The sequence below is a fragment of the Rattus norvegicus genome, chromosome 13 (genome assembly GCF_036323735.1).
Source record: "Rattus norvegicus strain BN/NHsdMcwi chromosome 13, GRCr8, whole genome shotgun sequence".
NCBI lineage: Eukaryota > Metazoa > Chordata > Mammalia > Rodentia > Muridae > Rattus > Rattus norvegicus.
In genome coordinates, this window is record NC_086031.1 from 48,680,631 (window position 1) to 48,702,138 (window position 21,508).

Genomic DNA, 21,508 nt, shown 5'->3' on the forward strand with positions numbered 1-21,508 from the left:
AGCTCTGGCCACAGCACCCTTGCAATCTCACGTTAACTTATTAATCACTTTCCTTTGAAACTGGTTGAAGAAGCATCAGCCTTGCAGGCATTCTCCAAGGACTGAGTAGACTGCACTGAATGGCCAGTACCAGGCCTGGTGTAGAACAAGCATGCCACCGACGGTCACTGTCACTGTGGTCTTTTCTCCCCAATAAAAGGCCCCCTCCTCACTGTCCCAGGCTCTGGCCCTGTAAATTTTACAATTTTACCCACGGACATCACTCTCAATTTCCACTCATAACTAAATACATCTCAGTGATGTTTTAGTGTTTGCTTGAGCGATACGTTATAAACTTCCTAAGGCACTTTCATGCGTATCGCCCGTTCATCTCCCACAGCACAACAGAGGGGTTTAGACTGCATGAAAGGAAAAATTTAAGGCAGACTGTGCTGTGTCTTTGGTGCACCTTTCTGTGTGTGTGTCTGAGTGAGCAGACAGTCGTGTGTCTGTGATTGTGAGTAGCAATTGTGCCTTTGTGGGTTGTTCGCACACATCAAATCACATCTCTTTTGTTCCCACAAAAGGGTCCTTGTGTCCACTTCTGTCCTGCTACTAGAGGGGCTTTGACAGTGCTGGTGGGGAGAGCAGTCAAAACTACCAGGAACTACCCCACCTGTTTAGGGTTCAGCTAGGGGCTCGCATGGGATGTATTTCCAGTGGACACAGCACATTAGCAATGCCACCTCTTTCTGGAAGCACTACACAGACAGACACACAACTGCTCTTTGTCATCCACCCCCTACCTAGCTTTGATTGATTACAGGAAACCTTGTTCCACAAGCTCTCAGGCCAATGGGATGTTGAGTATTTGGGACCACAAATACATACTGCAGGGACTGGAGATCAGATTCCTGTCCTGGCCATCAGCTGCCTCTTTGGTGAAGCCCTACTCCTCTGTGTCTCCACAGAGACATCCTAAGCAGATGCTCCCTGTATCTGTCCATCCTGACCAGACTGCCTCCTGTCTCCCTCCAGCTCTGAGGCGAGCATGTGTCTCTGCTATTGTATTTCTTTGGGTTGGATCTTCTCTGACAGTTTTTTCATTCCTTATCATCTATTAATCAACCATTCCCTTTATCTGGTGTGGATTTTGTCTTTCTAATCACACACACACACACACACACACACGTAGACACATGCACAGATACACACACACGCAGACACATACACATACAGACATGCACAGACACAAGAGACAGACACAGACATGCACAAACATACACACACAGACACACACAGACACACAGTCACACATAGATACACGCACACAAACACACAAAGATACATAAAGACACATAGACAAACACACACAGACATACAGACACATATACAGACACACACACAGACATACAGAGACACATGCACAGACACACAAGCAAACACATACACAGATACATCCAGACACATAGACACACATACACACATGCACAAATACAGACACACACACATGCACAAATACAGACACACACACATGCACAGACACATATAGACACTCATAGACACACATATGCACAGACACAGACACTCATAGACACACATATATGCACAGACACATACATACATGCACAGACACATACAGACACTCATAGACACACACATATACAGACACAGACACTCATAGACACACATATGCACAGACACATACATGCACAGACACATACATACATGCACAGACACATACAGACACTCATAGACACACACATATGCACAGACACAGACACACATGCACAGACACATACAGACACTCATAGACACACATGGACACACACACATGCACAGACACAAACAGACACTCATAGGCACACACAGACATACACACACATGCACAGACACATACATACACACACTCATGTACAGACACATACACTCATAGACACACAGATACACACACATACACACATGCACAGACACAGACACTCATAGACACATATGGACACACACATGCACAGAAACATACAGACACTCATAGGCACATACAGACATGCACACACATGTACAGACACATACTGACACTCATAGACACACAGACACACACACACATGCACAGACACATACATACACACACTCATGTACAGACACATACAGACACTCATAGACACACAGATGCACACACATACACACATGCACAGACATATACATACATACACACAGACATGCACGACACCATAGTAAAGACTATGAGCTAAGATTCAAGTGATGTTAGACAGATGGCTGTGGGAACATGCTGTTCTCAGAGAGCCCAAGAGATTGCAGGTATGTCAGAGTATGTCAGGCATGCCCAGATACCTCTACTGTTGACCCTCAAGCCCTCCCCTTTATTCATGTGTAGGACACAGAGCGGGTTCTGAGTCCTAGGGACCTGAGACAGCCGGGACTGCTCTGGGAGATGGGTACTGTCCCCGTTTCCTGGATGAGAAACTTTTCCCAGTCCTTAGGTTTGTGGATTTTGACAAGCAGGCTTGTTCTAGCTTCTGCTGATACAGCACACTGAAATGTTAGATCACTAGGGAAATCTAAGTTAAATCAGTGCTTTGGCATTGTGACAACCTAGGTAACTTCTTTCTGCTGAGAGCTGCTGACAAACTTATTTACTTGGCTCTTTAATGGAATAAATTAGTTCCCATTTTCTCTGCTTCTAAAATTAACAATTATGAACCTAAAATTCTGTTCAATAAATACCACAGACAATAAAAATATATACTTTGTACTGGTGATCAACTAAGAAGAGAGACAAGACAGAGGGAACAAGAAAGAGAAGGGACTTTGAGGATCCCACCTCCACTCCCGCCCCACCCCCACCCCTGCCTGACCACACAGATCCTAAAGAACCCCTAAAGGAGAGAATGAAGAGATCGGGTGTCACTCCTGAGGTAATCTTCCTTCTCTCTGGCCTTCTGGGATTGCACCACAAAAGCCTTTTCAGGTGGCTGGGACCTCTCCAAAGCAGAGATGCATATCCCAAACTGTCCCTTCTCAGGGTGGCTCTGTCCAGGAGGACGCACAGTCACAAGCTCATCCGCCAGCTCCCTGACAAGTGCCTTCAGGAAGGACCTTGGTCAAGAGTCGGTATGGAAGAGGTGCTGCTGTTTTTTGTTTTTGTTTTGTTTTGTTTTTTTTTATGACAATCAGTTTAAAATTGCTGGAGATAGCATTCTGAAAGAAAATCAGAATGCTCAAAAGACATCTGTACAGTGTCTAGAGGGGACCTTTGATCTCATATTTATATAAGACATGAAAGCCAACAGTCTCAGTCCTTCTCTCTCCCTCCTGCTTTCCTCCTCCTCTGTTTCTCTTCCTCTCTCAACCCGCTCCCCACCGTGTGTGTGTGTGTGTGTGTGTGTGTGTGTGTGTGTGTGCACGCGTGCTAGTGTCTGCCTGCCTGCCTGCCTGCCTGCTTGCCTGTCTGTCTTTAAGACAAGGTCCCATGTAATCCAGGCTAGCTTTGGTGTAGTTGAGGCGACCTTGAACTTCTGATCCTCCTGCCTCTACCTCCCCAGTGCAGGGATTCCAGGCCTGCACCACCATGCCTAGTTTTTTCAGCTGAGGGCTGAGAACAGAAGCCAGGACTTCTGCATGCCCGGCAAATGCTCCTGCACCTGAACCATAGCTTCATCTCCTTGTTTTACTTTTTCCTGTCTTGCACTTCTGTTCTAGGGACAAACGAAGAATGCAGTAAAGTTTCTTGGGAGACTCTAGGTGGGAAGAGTAAGAATAGAGTGGATATGTATGAATAACTTTCAAGCTATTTTAAGCTTACGTCCAGTTGACACCCCATAGGAAGCATACTATATTCAGTAATAAGAAGCAAAGGGCTACTTGTCCCTGTAACTCTGTGGATAAACTGGCAGAAGAATCCTGCTGAGCTCAAAGTCGCAGCCCAGGGGAGGGCGGTTCCATTTTCGGTGTCATTGCAGACAGCAGAGGTAGGTGGGTGTGGACGTGCACACCTGTAATCTCAGCACGTCAGAGGTGGAGGCAGAAGGATCGAGGAGCTCAAGACTTAACTGTGTAGTGAATTCAAGGCCAGCCTGGGCTACATGAGATTATCTCCAGAAACAAAACCAGACGAATCCGGGGGTAATGGAATCTGTGTTAGAAAAAACAAACCAGTACTAACCAGAGGCTGATGGGGATGAGGTGTATGGGGGCAGTGGGCTTGCGTGATTACAGTGCTGTACGCCTTGCCTGAGGTGGTGGTAAAGTGGCCACTTACCCATAACTCATTAAATGGACACTATATATACACATATATGTACATATATACACATGTAAGTATACCTGTATGTAAGTACACACACACACACACACACACACGTATACTTATTTACTTGTGTCTGTGTGCACACAGTATGTGCTTATGTGCACTGTGTGTACAGGTGCTCGTGGAGGCCATTAGATCCCCTGGAACTTGAGTTACTGGTAGTTTCAGTTGTCTGATGTGGGTGCTAGGAACTAAACTGCAGTCCTCTGGAGGAGCAGTAAGTTCTCTTAACCTCTGAGCCATCTCTCCAGTACTCAAATGAGTGAGTTTTATTGTATGTTTGGGATGGGACCTCAATGCAGTTGTTTTGAAAGCAAAAACAGGGCCAGTGAAGACAATGGGAATCCACTGCTGTCCCACGCTGTCAGGAAACCTAAGCAGGACTGGGATGAGCCACCTTCAATCCAGCTAAGGATGGCCTGGGGCTAGGTTTTTCCAGGGGTGTCTTCCTAGGCAAGTCCTCTACTCCTGAGCTAAATCCCCAACCCCTGGAAGCCTCTTGGGGAGTTAGAAAGGGGCTGGGTGTCTTCCCTACCTCCACCCCTCCCCTGTATTCACACCTTCTGTTTAGGGAAGCCTGGGTTCACATGATAGTGGGCTCACCATTCCTACCTGTGTTGGATAAAAGGGAGACATGTGAAAGCGGAGGACTATATCCCCATGTTGCCAGCACATGGCCCAGCCCCTCCCTCGAATGGATGGAGGTGAGATTCTGCCTCAGTCCCGCCCGTCTCTGTGGCTAGGGCATAGATCCCGCAGCCTGTCTGTGTGGAAGGCAGCAGGGATCCTGGAAAGCCTAGAGAAGGGACCTAAAGCTCTCTATGTACACTCCTGCAAGGAGCAGGCTTTCTTTTCTTTCTGAACTCTTTCTGCTCTGGCTTTCACATGCTGGTGCCAGACCCAGAATCCCAACCGAAGACGTTTCTAAACGTCCTCAGATTCCCATAGCCCTATCCTGTCTGTCCAGTATCGCTGTTGACATTCTGTAAACTTGGGTGCAGTGCTCTAGTACATGCCAGGCACTGTGCAGTTGGAATATTACAGCCCCGGGTTATACAAATAAAGGGGCTAATGAGACAAAGAGGCTCGGCATGTGCGGGTGTCACAGTGAGTCACCAGGAGCCCTTTAATATGACAGCCATTTAACAGAATAGTAGTAGTAGATTTTCCCTTAGGGCCTAGAACCTGTCAACCCACAGACTCCTGGTACTGATAATGGTGTCAGTTCTGGGATCGGCCACAGAGTGGGTTTTCAATCAAAGCAGAAAGTGATTGGCTATTCCTAAAACGTTTGCGCCACTGTTCCATCGATATGCCCCTCATCTCTAAGCAGGGAGCTGCTTCTTGTAGGAGGTGGCACTTACCACAGAGTCCCACAACTGGTCAGTGTGCCGAGAAAAAGAGACCGCACGGTGCTCATCCCTAAATGGGGCATCTAGATCGCACTGTAGCGTTGGGGATCACCGGGGAAGAGGAGGTGCACGACTACAGGCAAACAATGTTTTCTCAAGCACAACAGGTCAAATGTACACACAACTCACAGAGATTGCGACAGCATGCACAGGACTTGTGTTAAGTTCCGGCCAGACAAAAATCCCAGCATAAAGGGGAGGGACGTTACCTTAGGTCCTATCAGTAGCTGAGGGGCATTCCATAGATGCTGGGAAATGGAGAGTCATTTTTCTTCTAGGGCATGACCTCTGGTAGGCAGAGCACTTTGAAGGGATTGGCCCCACACCTGAGAACATTTGAACAACAGTAATTTTACCAGGTGGGTTTTAAGATGGAGAGAACATGCAACTGCGGCAGGAGGGAGGTGGGGCGAATATGATCAAAATATATTGTATACAACTCTCAATAATTAATTAAATATAATTTAAAGTATATTCTAGGCATAATGAAAACAGTTAAGGATGAGACAGGGAAGCAGGCAGAGAGAAAAAGTGTGTTTGAGGTTTCGAAGCAGTTGGTAAGTTGTACTGGCTGGTTTTGTGTGTCAACTTGACACAAGCTGGAGTTATCACAGAAAGGGAGCCTCAGTTGTGAAAATGCCTTCATGAGACCCAGCTGCATTTTCTCAACTAGTGGTCAAGGGGGAGGACCCAGCCCACTGTGGGTGGTGCCATCCCTGGGCTGGTAGTCTTGGGTTCTATAAGAAAGAAAGCTGAACAAGCCGGGGGAATCAAGCCAGTAAGAAACATCCCTCCATGGCCTCTACATCAGCTCCTGCTTCCTGACCTGCTTGAGTTCCAGTCCTGACTCTCTTTGGTGATGAACAGCAGTGTGGATGTGTAAGCAGAATAAAGCCTTTCCTCTCCAACTTGCTTCTTGGTCATGTTTGTGTGGGAATAGAAACCCTGACTAAGACAAATTGGTACCGGGATAGTGGGGTTTTCCTGTGACAACCTGACCATGTTTTGGGGAGGACTGTGGAAGGACTTTGGAACTTTGGGCTAGAAGAACCATTGGGATGTTAGAAGTTTCTGTAGGAGCTTGGAAGATAATGTTGTAGTGCAGAAGATGGAGGTCTGGCTAGTGAAATTTCAGAGGGAAGATTAAAGACTCTTATCAGGGCTGTTGCTATTTTGATTGTGAAGATTCTGTGGTTTTGGTTAGCTGGGGCTGAAGAATCAGCTGTGATTAACAAGATACCAGAACTACTAAAGCGAACCTTTGAGTTACTGGGACTACTGGTGCTGGTCAGCTGGAGCTAAGAAATTAATGGTGATTAAGAAGAGACAGCATCGGGGTTGGGGATTTAGCTCAGTGGTAGAGCGCTTGCCTAGGAAGCGCAAGGCCCTGGGTTCGGTCCCCAGCTCCGAAAAATAGAACCAAAAAAAAAAAAAAAAAAAAAAAAAGAAGAGACAGCATCACTGAGGTGAAATCTTCTGGGAAGTGTTTTCTGAGAGCACAAAGAGGCTGTGTTCCAGAGATAGTCAAGGTTGTACCTTGTGCTGCAGCTGTACTTGGTAATGTGTAAAAGTCACCCAGGTGGTACAGGTTTTGAAGGCATGAAGGGGTCATGAAGAACAGCTGAGGCTGGGCACTGTGAGAGGCCATGGAAGGCCGTTGGTGAAGGTGCAATCGATGGCCCAGGACTGAAGGGGTCATGCAAAGGAGTTGAGACTTGGCACCATGAAGAGAGCCTGTGAGAGGCTATTGGTGAAGCCTAGCTGCAATGGAAGACAGCAGAGTTTTGGAGATGCCAGTCCCATGAGATGACCACCAAGAGCAGCAGCAGCAGTGGAGAGAACAGGCAGCTAGAGCCTAGAAGACAAGGTGTGTGCTACAAAGGGCAGAGCTGGAGAAGGGACCCAAGCCTAGGAAGGGAGGAGCCTAGAAGATCGTGAATGGATCCCAGACATTGGACAGTTAGTTTGATTTCCCTTTTGATTGTGACTGTGCCCTGATATTTTTCCCCCTTGAAGTAAGAAATATTTTAGTGGGGTCCACAGTTAAGAGACTTTGAATTTTAAAAAGACTGAATTTTAAAAGATATTGGATATTTTAAATGGATTGAACTTTTAATATGTAAAAACTGTGGAACTCAAAGTTATTTAGATCTTGGGGATGAATAAGAAAGTAAGAGTTGAGGTTTAACAGTGATGTGTTGGGCTGGAGGGATGGCTCAGTGGTTAAGAGCACCGACTGCTCTTCCAGAGGTCCTGAGTTCAAATCCCAGCAACCACATGGTGGCTCACAACCATCTGTAATGGAATCCGATGCCCTCTTCTGGTGTGTCAGAAGACAGCTACAGTGTACTCATATACAAAATAAATAAATAAATCTTTAAAAAAACAGTGATGTGTTTGTGTGTCAAGTTGACAAGGGGTCAATTGTACTGGCTGGTTTTGTGTGTTAACTTGACACAAGCTGGAGTTATCACAGAAAAGGAGCCTCAGTTGTGGAAATACCTCCATGAGAGACCCAGCTGTAAGGCATTTTCTCAACTAGTGGTCAAGATGGGAGGACCCAGCCCATTGTGGGTGGTGCCATCCCTGGGCTGGTGGTCTTGGGTTCTAAAGAAAGCAAGCTGAGCAAGCCAGTAACATCCCTCCATGGCCTCTGCATCAGCTCCTGCTTCCTGACCTGCTTGAGTTCCAGTCCTGACTTCCTTTGGTGATGAACAGCAGTGTGGATGTGTAAGCTGAATAAACCCTTTCCTCCCCAACTTGCTTCTTGGTCATGATGTTTGTGCAGGAATAGAAAGGCTGACTAAGACAGTAAGTCTGTGGGATACTTATTGGGGCATTCAGTGCTTGAATACAAAGGGTGAATGAAGAGGTAAGGGGTTGGATGAGGTTGGACTTGCCGCCTCCTGAGTCTTTAGAATTAACCATGAGTTTGCAGGAAACAGGAGCAGCTGAGTGAGGAGGCAGAAGCACCCAGCTGGCCCAGGGTGTGGGACTATGTGTGCAGGACACAGGGCGTGGGGCCATGTGGGAGACAAATGATCTGTTTCATCCACTTAACCAATGAGGTGAAAAGGGAGAAGGAACCTGGATGTACGGATACACACTCGCAATCTCAGTACTCTGCAGGAGTCAGGAGGACCAGCTACATAGTGAATTCAAGGCCAACTTTAGTTACATGAGACACTGTCTCAAGAAAGCAAAACAAACAGGGTGAACAGAATCTTGTAGAATCAAAGGAAGTCAGCAGACTCAACAACCAAGAGGGACAGTGTTGACTGGAGGTTTTTGTTTTCTTGTTTGTTTTGAGACAGAATCTCACTCTACAGCCCTGACTAGCATAGAACTCACAGTATAGACCAGGCTAGCCCTGGGGCTTCTGCTTCTCAAGTGTTGAGATTACAGGTGTGTGTCACCACACTTCACAGTTAAAGAAGCTTTAAGAAGGCATTTTGAGCCCTTTAGGGATATTTGAGTGTGAATTTTTCCTAGTGTAGAATCTGAGTATGCAAGGCAAGATGATGCCGTGATGTGTAGGGATGTGTGTCCAGCCTCCTTTAAGGTAGAGAGCTGTACTGAGATTCTTAGGAAATAGCATTGAGGTTGGGGATTTAGCTCAGTGGTAGAGCAACTTGCCTAGCAACTTGCCTAGCAAGGTCCTGGGTTCGGTCCCCAGCTCCTAAAAAAAGAGGGGGGGAAAAAAAAAGAAGGAAATAGCATTGAAAGACTCCTGGAGCAGGGAGACCCTCACTCAAGTCTCAGGGACGGGACCCCCCCAAGAACTCATGTGAGACCGTCCTTGCTGTAATCACACAAGGTTTATTGATAGGAACCAGTGCACTGGGGTCAAGACTCGTATCCCACTCAGGGGTAGAGGAGTTTGACCCCGAGTAGCTGGGAGAAGAGGTATTTAAAGGAAGAAACCACAACCTAAGGGGGTAGGGATGGCGTCATTGGAAAATGTTGAGAATACCAGTGAAAAATCACAAGGAGAAGCTTCCTGTTTCTCAAGATTGTTTTTAAGATTTTAATCTAACTTTATGGTCAGCTAGTTCCTGGGAGAGAGTTGTCGAACCGGCTGGCGTAATCATCAGTTCTGTGGTCAGTCAAGTTCCTGGAACAGCGTCACTGAACTGGCTAACCTACACTTTTGGCTCTACTCTGTTTGCTAGGGGGTCTGAATATTTTCCTGGTCCTTCAGCACGATATCCTGATTCCTTTCAAAATAACTCCAAGAACAAGACACAGAACCCCCATAGTCCCAGATGTGGAGGGTAATAGGTAAAACGAGACTATAAATTTTCATAAATGTTAGCACTCGCAGGCTCTTTCCCAATCCTATGTAAATTTTAAGAATATTTATAATGAAAGTTCATAAAGATGCCCACAAGAATAGACCATGAGCTATGAATAGACACAGAACATGGTGGGAAGAAACCTGACGAATGGCCCAGGACTGCTGTGTATGGAATACGTGTAGTGGGGCCACTTAGCCAACACAGGGAAAGGATCAGCAAGGGCTGAAGAGCACATGAACTTCAGGGGACCTCAGTGTGCTTGGGGAAAGGATTGTCAGGTCTACCTGAGAACCCAGGTGGCTAAGGGAGCGGCTTCCGCAGCCCGGCTAGGCGGTGGTGGCACAGCCTTTTAATCCAGCACTTGGGGGGCAGAAGCAGGTAGATCTCTATGAGTATGAGGCCAGCCTGGTCTACAGAGCAAGTTCCGTGTGCGTGTGCGTGCGTGCGTGTGTGTGGTGGTCTCTTGTTATATTGAAGCACCACGACTAAGGACAACTTACAAAAGAAAGCGTTTAGTTGAGGGTCTTGGGGGTTTGCTTACAGTTCCAGAGGGTCAATACCTGACCATCATGGTGGGGTGTGAGGTGGCAGGCAGGCAGCTATGAGCCTCATAGGTTTGGCCACCGTCTTTCTTTACATACCTGTAATCCAGGATTATGTAAGAATGTATCAGAGGAGTTGTGCCAGGGCTGACACCAGGCGGGGTTCAGCGACTCGGCTAGCACAGAGCACATCTGTGGACCACTGCTGTTCCCTGCTGCCATCTCCTTCCACAGACAGAGAGCAAGCGTTTCCTCTCCAGCCCCACCTGGCACCACTGCCTCTCTGGTTAGACAATCACTCAACGTGGGCCAGATACTTTGCCAGTAGTATTTTATTTGAGACGGGGTCTTTTGTAGCTCAAGCTGACCTTGAACTCACATAACCTTCTTTTTCTTTATTTATTTTGGTTTTTCCTCAAGAAAAACTTTCACTGTGCAGCACTGGCTGTCCTGAAACTCACCATGCAGACCAGGTTGGCCTCGAACTCACAGAGATCTGTTTGCCTCTGTCTCCTGGGTGCTGGGATTAAAGGCTTGCACCACCACACTGTCCTTCTGGTATTTGGACAGTTTTAGCATTGTGTGTGGTTGTGCGTGTGCCATAGTGTCAGAGGACAATTTTTAGGATTTTGTCCTATTCTGGGGGTCCTTGGGGTTCAAACTTATCATTAGGCTTTTGATGGTAAGCAGCCTCCATGGTCCCAATCTTGAATTTCTGATTGGCTTGACTTTACCTTAGTTAAGTCTGAGCTGACCATCAAACAAAGCCCGTGCCATGCCGAAAGCCTGTATTTGGTACCACAGGGCACATCTTGTGGTGAACTTGGCATGTGGCTGAAGAAGTTAGGAGCCTGCATACTCAGCTCAGAGAAGGTGGGACCCCAGGATCTCCTCAGTCACTCCACTCCACCCCCTGCTGATGATTGACATCTGTCCTATTGGCGCCTGTGTTGTGTCTGCCTGTGGTGTGGTCACGTGTGTCTCCTCACTGGAGTGGGCGCTGCCTGAGGTTAGACACCATCTCGTCATTGTTGTATGTCAGGTGGTGAATGCAGTTTCGGCGTAGGGAGCACTCTCAAGGCGTTTGCCAAGTGAATTAGTGATGGAATAAATAAGGGAAATAAATGACTAGTTCTGAAGTCGACTTTGAGCAAATCCAGGCCTCTTTTTCACACCGCCCTGTTTACAAACCGTGATGCTCCCTTTGTGTGTCCACAGACCCTCCAGAGGCTGCACTGTAGTATATCTCAGTGGTGGAGTTCTTGAGTAGCAAGCATGAGGCCCTGGATTCAGTTCCCAGCACTGAGAAATACAGTTAAAAATTTCCAGTAAGCGCTCCAGCAGGGCTGGTGGAGCAGGCCAGCAGCAGCACCTGCAGAGTGTTCTCTTGGAGCACCTGCCCCCTTGGAGCACGAAGAGGAGCTGGCAGGCTGGTGATGGATGTGGGCATGGCATGAAAAATCGAGGCCATGGGCTGAGCTCTCCCTGCCAGGCTGCTCGAGGGCTGCAGAATGGTGCAGGGCGGCCATGGGGGAATGTTATCGATGGCCTGCCACGACATTTGGGGGAATTAGCTTACCCTCACATGTAATTATGAAGCACAGAATTATACAAAGGGACAGAACCGGATGGGAGAAAGAAGAAATGGTTTGTACCCAGCAGTGACGGTAAGTGAGCCAGGGAGAAAGGCCAAGCCATCTACCTCTTCCAGGTGCTTCCTGATCTGCAGTTGGCGAGGCTAGCAGATGGCTTTGGGGGGTGGGGGAGGCAGAACCTCTGAAGGACTTAGGAGCTCGCATGCTCAGCTCAGAGAAGGTGGTTCCCCAGGATCTCCTCAGCCACTCAGCTCCACCCCCTGCTGATGATTGACATTTGTCTTACTGGCACCTGTGGTGTGACTGCCTGTGGTGGGGTCACTGCCCTAAGCCTTAGAGGGGTTTGGAACAGAAAACCCATAGGGCTTGGGTGGCCCCCAAGGATCCTCCCCCTTAGATTTCTTCTGGTCACCATCTCTGTACTCAGCTTTAGTGTCTGTCACAGTGCTTGGCAAGTGGGTATTTATTGAATGAATGCCAATAAACATATGAATTATAGGGTCCATGAGGACAAGGGTGCTTTGTTATGTTTTGAGACGGAGTCTTGCTATGTAGGACAGGCTGGCTTTGAACTTGGGATTGTCCTGCCTCAGCTGTCCAAATACTGGAATTACAGGCATGCACCACTACGCCTGGTGGGGAGTTTTGTGCCCTTTTTAATTGCTCTCTCTGTCCTCAGCATGTAGAACAGCGTCAGACGTAGCACACGCTCAGTGAGCATTTGCTGATTGACTAAATGAGTGCAAAGAGAATGGTTGCAGAAGTGTGAGACTGGCAGGGAAAGCCAGAATGCTCAATGGCAGGGGTGACGGGCTGAGGGAAGGGAGGCTGGGACAGAATTCTGCCCCTTGCAAGCATGGCTCTATGCCCATACAGTCCTTGGCAGTAGCCTCAGGACCAGCTCTTCTGTCTTTTGGGGTGATGGTTCTCAAAATGCAGCCCATAGAGTCCCAGCTCAGGCTCCTCTGGGAAGACTAAACTCAACCCTTCTTTAATTGAATCTGGAATCGAGCCTGGGAATATGCATTTTAAGGAAAATTCCAGAAGTTTTTGTTTGTTTGTTTGTTTGTTTGTTTGTTTGTTTGTTTTTGACGACTCTTAAATCTAGGAGCCAGTGAGGTATGTCTGCCTGGAGAGGGATTTCTTGCCATTCTCTGGTATTCTGGACTAGTTGTAGCCTCTGCCTACTGGGCAGATGCTTTGCCACTGTCCTGGTGAGGTAGGGGTATCGTTGTTCCTTCACATTTGAGGAAAAGGAGGCTGACTCAAAGGAGGCTGATGCGCTAGTGACATTGTCTCAGGTCACAGCAGTGACCCAGTAGCAGGGTCAGGGTGAACAACCGGGCTTTTTCTGATGTGGCTTCTGCATTCCTAGACTGATCTCTTTCACAGAACGCTCGGCCTGCTTCAGCCTCTTGTCTGGACCCCGCTGGAGGAGGACTGTCATTTCCACTGCAGTGACCTTGTGCTCTGGCCTGTTTTGATGGACACATGGGAGGTGGAGGGCAGCCCCTCTCTGCAGACAGGCGTCAGTCTGTTTTCACTGAAGACCTACATGCTAGGCCCAGGGCCGAGGGAGTCTGTGGGTTGGGGGTAAGGTCCTATAGGAAGCAGCCCTGACCCTATCGACCAGACTGTCTGTCCCTCACCCCGCCTTCCATGTCAGCAGCTGTCACCTGCTCGGCAGATGGGCCGACTGGCAGTATCCCTCCCTGGGCTGCTCTCAGATTGGCTCTGTTGTACCCTGGCTGCCCCTGAGCTACAGCCATCTGTGCCTGAGAGAGACTAAACATCACAGAAGGGCAGACAGGGCCCTCGCAGCCCTTCTAGCTTGTGGGGAGGGAGTTTGGGACCTCTTAGTACATAGACCTCTGGTACTCAGTCCAGGCACATAGCTGGGTCTGTTAAGCCTCTCTGAGGTGGAAATGCCACTAACTACACTTATCTAGCTAAGCGGTGCTGGCCCAGCCTTGCCTCTAAGCCACCTCTTTCTGTGGCTTTCTGTCTGTCAGCTAAGTGACCCTGGTGTCTCTCCACTGCAGCCAGAATCCCTGGAAACCTTTCTCTGAGGGAGTGCTAAGTCAGTTCCTGATTTAATCCAACCATTCTTCTGGTTTTATTTTCATAAGCGATTCAGTTTAGAGCCTTTGTTTCATTGTTGTATTTATGAGATAGAATCTTACTATATAACCCAGGCTAGCTTTGAACTCATGATTCTTTTGCCTTAACTGGCCAGGAACTGGGATTACAGGCCCATGTTTGGTTGCCTGGCTGTTGTTGCCTTTCTAATAGGAAATGCAAAACCTTGCATTTTCTGACTGTAAGACTTAAAGACCAGAAGAAAATGAACCCAGGCAAGCTTGCAGGAGGGAGCAGGGTCCTTGTATAAGCACTCCCTTCCCCAAACCCTGCAGCTTACAGTGTATTTGGTATTGCCAAAGAGGGCACTGCTCCCACTGCAAAGGTTCATTAAGAGAAAGAGAGAGTGATTGATCTTTGGTGAGCCCAGCCATATCCCAGCCTCTCTGTGGAGGAACCTGAAGCCCCAGCCCCAGGGACCGGGAAGCTCAGAAGTGCTCTAATTCAACAGACATTTATGTTCCATCTGTGCCTGGCTTTTAGGAAGGGAAAATCAGCTCCTTTACATTCCTCTGACCAGGAGCAGGGTCCAGGGGCTCTTCACGGCCAGGCTGGTGTCCCCGATGGTAAGGAGTTGGCATAGTCCCAGGCAATCTGGCCACCCCCTTTGGAGAGCATTTGGCTTCACATTTCCCTAGAAAATGAGGACTTTTAGGATAAAAACTAACATCAACAACCAACCAACAAAAAAAAAAAAAAAAAGACTACTGCATTGCAGTGCGGCTGAAATGCAGGCTGCCCAGCAGAGCACAGGGACTCTCCAGGCACACGGGCTGCTGCCTCCTCGCCCCCTCAGGCAGCCGCTGTCACAGCCCTGAAGCCTAGAGTTGGGGGAGGGGGCTCCGGGAACTCTGGACAGCCCAGGCAGAACTCAGGAGGTAAACAGTAGAGACCTAGATAGGGATGATATGGCAGAGGGGCAGAGGAGGGGGAAGGTGGGGAGGACAGCAGATGGGTCCGAGCTGGGAGGCAGCTCTGTGTGTCTTATACTCAGGGAACCTTCAGTTAAGACCTATGCATGCCCATTGAGGGCCCACTTAAGAGTGAGACACCCTCCTAATTCTCTCTGCGGTCTCTCAAAATAAAAAGTGGGAGGATGCCTTTTCCATCCACCCACTTAGAGTATCCCAGCTTAGAGATTCAAACGCATGGACCATAGGGGCTGAAAGGGAGCTAAGAGATCATCTTCTCTTCCCTTTATCTTCAGGAGAAGGACGCAGCTTAGCCAAGGTTGCTCAGCTGGGACAGAGCTTGTTGTAGAGCCCAGGGGCAAGGCAAGAAGGGATGGGAGCTTGCTGAGGGAAACCCAGCCAGAGGGCTCTCAACGGGGGCCAGTGGCTTCCTCCTGACTCACTAATGAAGTCATCCAGAAGCTGCTGTTCAAGGCAGCCAAGGAGGTGATAACAGGATTTGTGTGGTGTGTCCCCTTCCTCCTCCATGAGCATACACATGTGTGTACATATATGTATGTATGGGAGTAGGGATGTATACATGTGACTATGAATGTGTGTACACACAGGTACATATGTGTGTGTGCATACACAAGCACGAGTGCATACACGTGCAGACGTGTACACATGGTTAAGTGTTCCAGAGCTCACTTCCTCCCTGTGACACTGTGTTCTAGCACCACTGATGATACCGGCCAGGTGCTGGGAAACATCTCAGTCATCCAAGGGCTTCTGCAGCCCCTCCTTGACCCTTCACCCCTCTGGAAAAGTCCAGGCTCTGTCCCAGGCTTGGACTTTCAGCTTCCTTCAGTTGGGATCCCAGGTATGCACTGGGTATCAGGTGAGTGAGTGGTGTAGGTGTGGGCAGGACATACTCGGAGCCCTTTGCCCTCAGGGTTGTACAAGGGCACAAGGTGCCCAGACGCTTGCTTCTTTCTTCTCTTGCTGCCTGACCTCCAGCCACAAGCTAGTACCTTGGGAGTTACTTCTAAAAAAAGTTTTTATTATTTAAATCGTGTTTATGTACTTGTGTCTGTGTGTGTAAGGGTGTCCATGGGGGTCAGATCCCTCTAGGTTAGGTCTAGAGTTAGAGCAGCTCCCAGCTGCCTGACGTGGGTGCTGGGAATCTAACTCCAGTCCTCTGAGAGAGCTGTCCCTGCTCTGACCCACCTCTCCACCAAAAGGACTCTTGATGCTGCTTCTCTCTCCTCACAGTTAATCCAACCCCAAAGTCTGGTCTAGCTATTAGCACAGGCTAACCTTCCTAATGGCTGCAACCCCTTAATACAATTCCTCAAGTTGTGAGGACCCCCCAACCCTAAAATTATGTTCGTCGCTACTTCATAACTGCGATTTTGCTACTGTTGTGCATCGATTGTAATCTAAACACCTGGTATGCAAATGGTTTCAGGCGTCCCTTGTGAAAGGGGTTGGTCGACCATCACAGGGATTGAGACCCACAGATTGAGAACAACCGCATTACCATCTCTCCTGCATCATGCACAATCTAAATAATCTGCCCACAGTGCACGTTCTTCCTCACTGTACTCTTACTATCTGTCCAGCCTCCAAGTCAGATCAAGCCCTCCTTCCTCCAGGAAGCCACCCTGGTTTCCCTTTGTTGCACAGCGCTGTTCCATTTTTTTTTTTTTATACCACCGGTTGCATCACAGATATGAGGGCACGTGTGTGTGTGTGTGTGTGTGTGTGTGTGTGTGATGAGTGGTTGGTGTCCCCTCTGCAAGCACGCCAAGGGCTCCCTGAGGACACGGCCTTGTTTGCTTCTGCTTACCGCTGACTCCTCAGCCAAGCCTTAAGTGTAAGCTGCCGAGTGGGTGGGGAACTGGCAGGTAAGTAGAGGCAGGCTTCGTGAACAGAGGCAGGTGGGATGCGTGGCTGAGAGTTCAGCTGTAGGAACTGGCCTGAACGCAGAGTGCGGTGGCTCTGTTCCCAGCACCACAGGAAGCTGGTTCATCGGTGGGGGTATGCAGACAGCAGAAAGGCCATGGAGAATGTGTTTCCTTGGGTCATGTGACTGAAAATATTAGACCTTGGGAGCAATTAGTTAAGTTAATTGGCTCATCTATTTAAGCAGCAGCTAAAGCAACGGGGCCTGAAGACCATTTTGGGAAAGACACTCAATTATTTGCACCAATGTCACCCTAATTTCCCAGTAAGCTCGGCTGTGCCTGGGCAAGGGAAGAGGCTTGAACACTCAATTAATTTCCCCATTTGGAGGCTGGAGTGGGAGGAGGCTGGCAAAAAGCAGGCTGTTAATGCCTGGAAGCCCCAGTGGTCATCTTACTGAAGGGCACTGACCCTTCTGACACAGGCTGAGATGTGACCCAAAGACAGACCGATTTAGTCAAGGTCACCCAGCAAGTCAGAGCCGGTGACACACCAGATCCCGGGTCCCTGCCTCCCAGCCGAGGACCTCCACTTCACTGCCAGGTATCACCATGGTGACAGAAGGCTGCAGCATGGCTCACCTAGGGTAATGTCCAGAAATGAGGCCACACCTCTGTTCTGGATTCTGAGCCCGTTTCATCCAGTGCTTATTTGAAGTGGGGTTGGACATATATTAATTCCCTCTTCCTAGACTATGAGGAAAGAGGCGTTCATGCTTCCAGTTGTTCTCAGATACAAGGTCAGCATCAGTCAAAGATGATGAGGGGGTAACTGCAGAGACCCACAACCCACCAGCAGAGCCTCTGGAGACCAGTGAGGGACAGAGCAGAGGAAGTTCATGAAGCCTGGGTGTGGAGGGCAGGAGTAAGAAGCTCTGACTCAATCAGGAAGCTGAGCAGGGGAGAGGGCAGGGCGGAGACTGGGGGCAGTGCTGGGGCCAGAGGACTGAGTGCTGAGTGACCAGGTGGGGCCATGGGAGAGGGGCCATGGGAGAGGGGCCTTCGTCGTCAGAAAGTAGCACATTGGCTGGATGCTTCTGGGAAGAGGGGTGTTAGCGGTTTTTGTTTGTTTTTTTTTTCCTCAGTTACATTTAGAATGATGCCATTGAGACAGTAAGCCATACTATTATATGCAAAAAGACAAGGACATTCTGCCCTGGGAAGGGGCATGTTTCCATGGATTGTCAGGTAAGGGCTTGCACTGATGGCTCAGGAATCAAAACTCAAAGGGGCGGTGGGAAAGAGAATTAGTCAGCACCGGAGCCCAAAGATCCAGGATAGAATCCAGTTACGGGCATGGGTTTTCCCTCTAGAATGACTTTCAAAGGCACGTCTCCTGTCCAGAGCTTCTTCTGAACCCCACATCTGCATACATACGTGACGTACGTGCCTGCAGGGTGTTGATCCCTGAATGTAGTCCAGGATTCCAAACTGGACATGTCCCAGATCAAACTCAACTCCAGTCTCCCTGCACTCTGGTGACAGACTCCACCATTGCCTCAGTGATGCACTCCAGTGTCCCAGAAGTTGCCCCAGATGCCTGTCTCTCTCCCTTGCTTTCTGATGCAGCTTCTCAGTCAGCAGGGAGCCTTCTAGCCACACCAGCCCCCTCTTGGCTTTCTACTCAAAGGGCCCTGCCATGGGCCACCTGTCTTGCCTTTCCCGTAAGCATATCTGCAGTACTGGCTCTGCTCTGTCTGGGTCTCTCTGGCTGCCAGTCTAGCCCTGATATAAGCTTTCTACTGTGCCTCATTGCTCACGGCCTGACCTCGAAGGCCCTTTGAATTCAGGCCCCTGATACTCGAGTCCCATTCTGCTCCTTCTGACCCTGTTTATTCCTACAGTGTGCATGAGGCTGGGAGTCCCTGTCTTTTCAGCAGGATCAGAGCGGAAGATGAGCTCTGGGTGCCAGTTAGAGTCTGTCTGCCTTGGGAGTTTTCTCTGAGGGTCAGGCTTTCTGCTTCCAAGGACACACCCTCACCCGGTGGGTTTGCCCTTCCCTGAGCTCTTGTGCCTTTCTCTGCTAGTAAGGAAAGTGACCTCCAGCAGGTCTTCCCAGGCCTAGGAGAGTGTGTGGTACATAGTGCCTCCTCAGGAAGCTTATCCAAAGAATGTGGGACAGAAAGTTCCAGGCTGCATTCTTTTTCTCTGCAGGAAAAACCCAACTGTACTAGATGGGATCATACAGACTGTGTGTTCTGACCAGTAGATGGCGATAGAGGTCACTGCGTGAGCAAGCCCACCCCTAACCCCTTTCAGGTGGGCAGGCTTACCTGGAGGGTGGTACCCTCGATGAGGTACCTCCCTCCCACAACTGTGAGAGGCTGTCATCTTGGCTTCTTAAATTCTCTGGAGAGAGGCTCAGGGTACAGCTCCAGTTTCCTTTCCCTCTTCAAGGCCCCTCTGCCAGACACGGATTCTTCATAGGTGGCCTGGGAATTGCTACTCATGTCTAGGAAAAAGCTCTCCTTGGGGGGACATGGAGATGCTGTCTTTGAGTACAGCTGGCACTGGAGCTATGACTGGAAAGAGATTAAAACTGGCAGTATGGTCTTGGACTGTCCCTTCCCTCCCCAGGAGGTGGGTGGCTGTCAGAACCCACAGATCGGGCCTTGAATTCCTCAGGCCCTGGCTCTGGAGACTGGAGCAAGGCAAACCCTTGGCCTTTTCCTATTCTCAGCTGTGAAGCCTGGTGCTTCTGGATCTGGGGGGGCTCCTGCCTCAGTGACTAGGATGGGTGGAGGGAGGGACAACATGTCATCACTGGCGACAGTCACGGTGGCATCTGCAGGAGCTGACACTCTTTGCAGAAATCTTAATTTCTGTGTCTTTGGAAGGGAAGGACTGGAAATATTGTTTTGTCTGGATGGGCAGGAAGCCGGGAGCAGACCTGGTCACTTGCTGCGACCTCTCCCCTCATCCCTCTCCCCTTCCTCAGGGGAGACTCAGGAGCGCTAACTTCCAGCAGGGTTCCCTCTGCACTGTTCGAGCAGCAGTCTCACTACTTTGCAGGTACCAGCTGTGGTGTGCTCCTGCAGGAGGAGCCTCCAGCGCAGGCAGCACTGACAGGAAGGAGGACATCTGGGTGGCGACAGGCAGAATGCAGAGTGGGTTTCAGGGTACCCTTGTGTGGATGATCCCACCACCCTCCGTATTCCATCCAGGGGCTCTGGAAACAAAAGGCCGGGCTGTGCTGCTTAGACACAAACAATCTGCAGCTCCCTGTCTATGTGGGAGGGGCTTAGAGCTGCCTCTCATTGGACTGGAAGGGGAAAGACACTTTGCTCACTCATAGATAGTATGTGGACTTATTGAAAGTGACCTTACCCTAGCCATGGAGGAAGCAAGAACCTCTTACCCCTTCCCTGGCCACTCCTGGGTTGGCCAAGGCATGTGATCATGTTTTAGGGCTGGGTTGGTTTGAGTTAGCACCTGAGGCTGCCTCGGGGAGAACAATGGGTCACAGCCTTGCTGGGGTGAAGCCAGGTGGAGAGGGGGAGAACTGGTCCCAGCTGCAGTCCACTTTCCCCAGGAAGTCTAGAGCAGAAGTCAGGGCTCAAGAGCCACCAAGTGAGGTGTTATGGGGACTGGGGGGATGGTAGGTAAGGAGTTCGTCGTTGTGAGTGACCACCTATACAGCTTTGTCTGAATTCCCTCCCACTTACCATCCCTCAATCCTTTGGCTAACAACTCTGTTTTATAGTTAAATTCCTACGCTGCTGATGAGAAAGATGCTTGAGTGGTTTCACTGTCAAGTCCCAACCTGGATGTGTGGCAGTCTTGACATTGGATACTCAGCCTTGAGGCTACACTTGCTGAGGGTTTTCTGTGCCCAGAGGCTAGACTCAACAGGAAGGCCTCCTGTGGAGATGACAGTTAGAATTTAGGGTATGGGAACCAGAAAGGACAAGGGGAGGGGCAGGGAACCGAGGCTATCGGTGCTGGGGGTAGGGCTGGTATGAGATTGTGAGGGGATAGAGGACAGTGCCCTGCTCTAAGAGAACAGCAAACGCAAAGGTCCTGAACAGGGCAGAGCCTGGCCCTTTCAGGTCCTGCTGGGCAGGGAAGACATCTGAGAACAGGGATGTGGGCCAGGGTAGAACCAGCTGAAACTGGAGAGTGGGAAAAAGTTAGCCAAAGGATTGAGGGAAACTCTGGTACAGGATGCTTGCTTGAAGACAAAGGACAATTGGATGGGAGGAGCCACAAGGAGGAGGGGGGAGGTATAGAGAAGTAATCAGCCCACAGGGACTAGGGAAAATCAGCATCGAGAATCACAAGGCCCACGGCTGGGCCACTATGACTCCTTGGCTCAATCACCCACATTTTAGGGGACTTCTGGTCCTTCATTCCATAACAAAA

General features: G+C 49.3%; 1 protein-coding gene across 1 annotated transcript in view; it reads left to right on the forward strand.

Annotated features, from left to right (window-relative positions):
• Syt2 (synaptotagmin 2) overlaps positions 1 to 21,508 on the forward strand; it is a 110,181-nt gene that overhangs the window by 40,997 nt on the left and 47,676 nt on the right. The window lies entirely within an intron of this gene.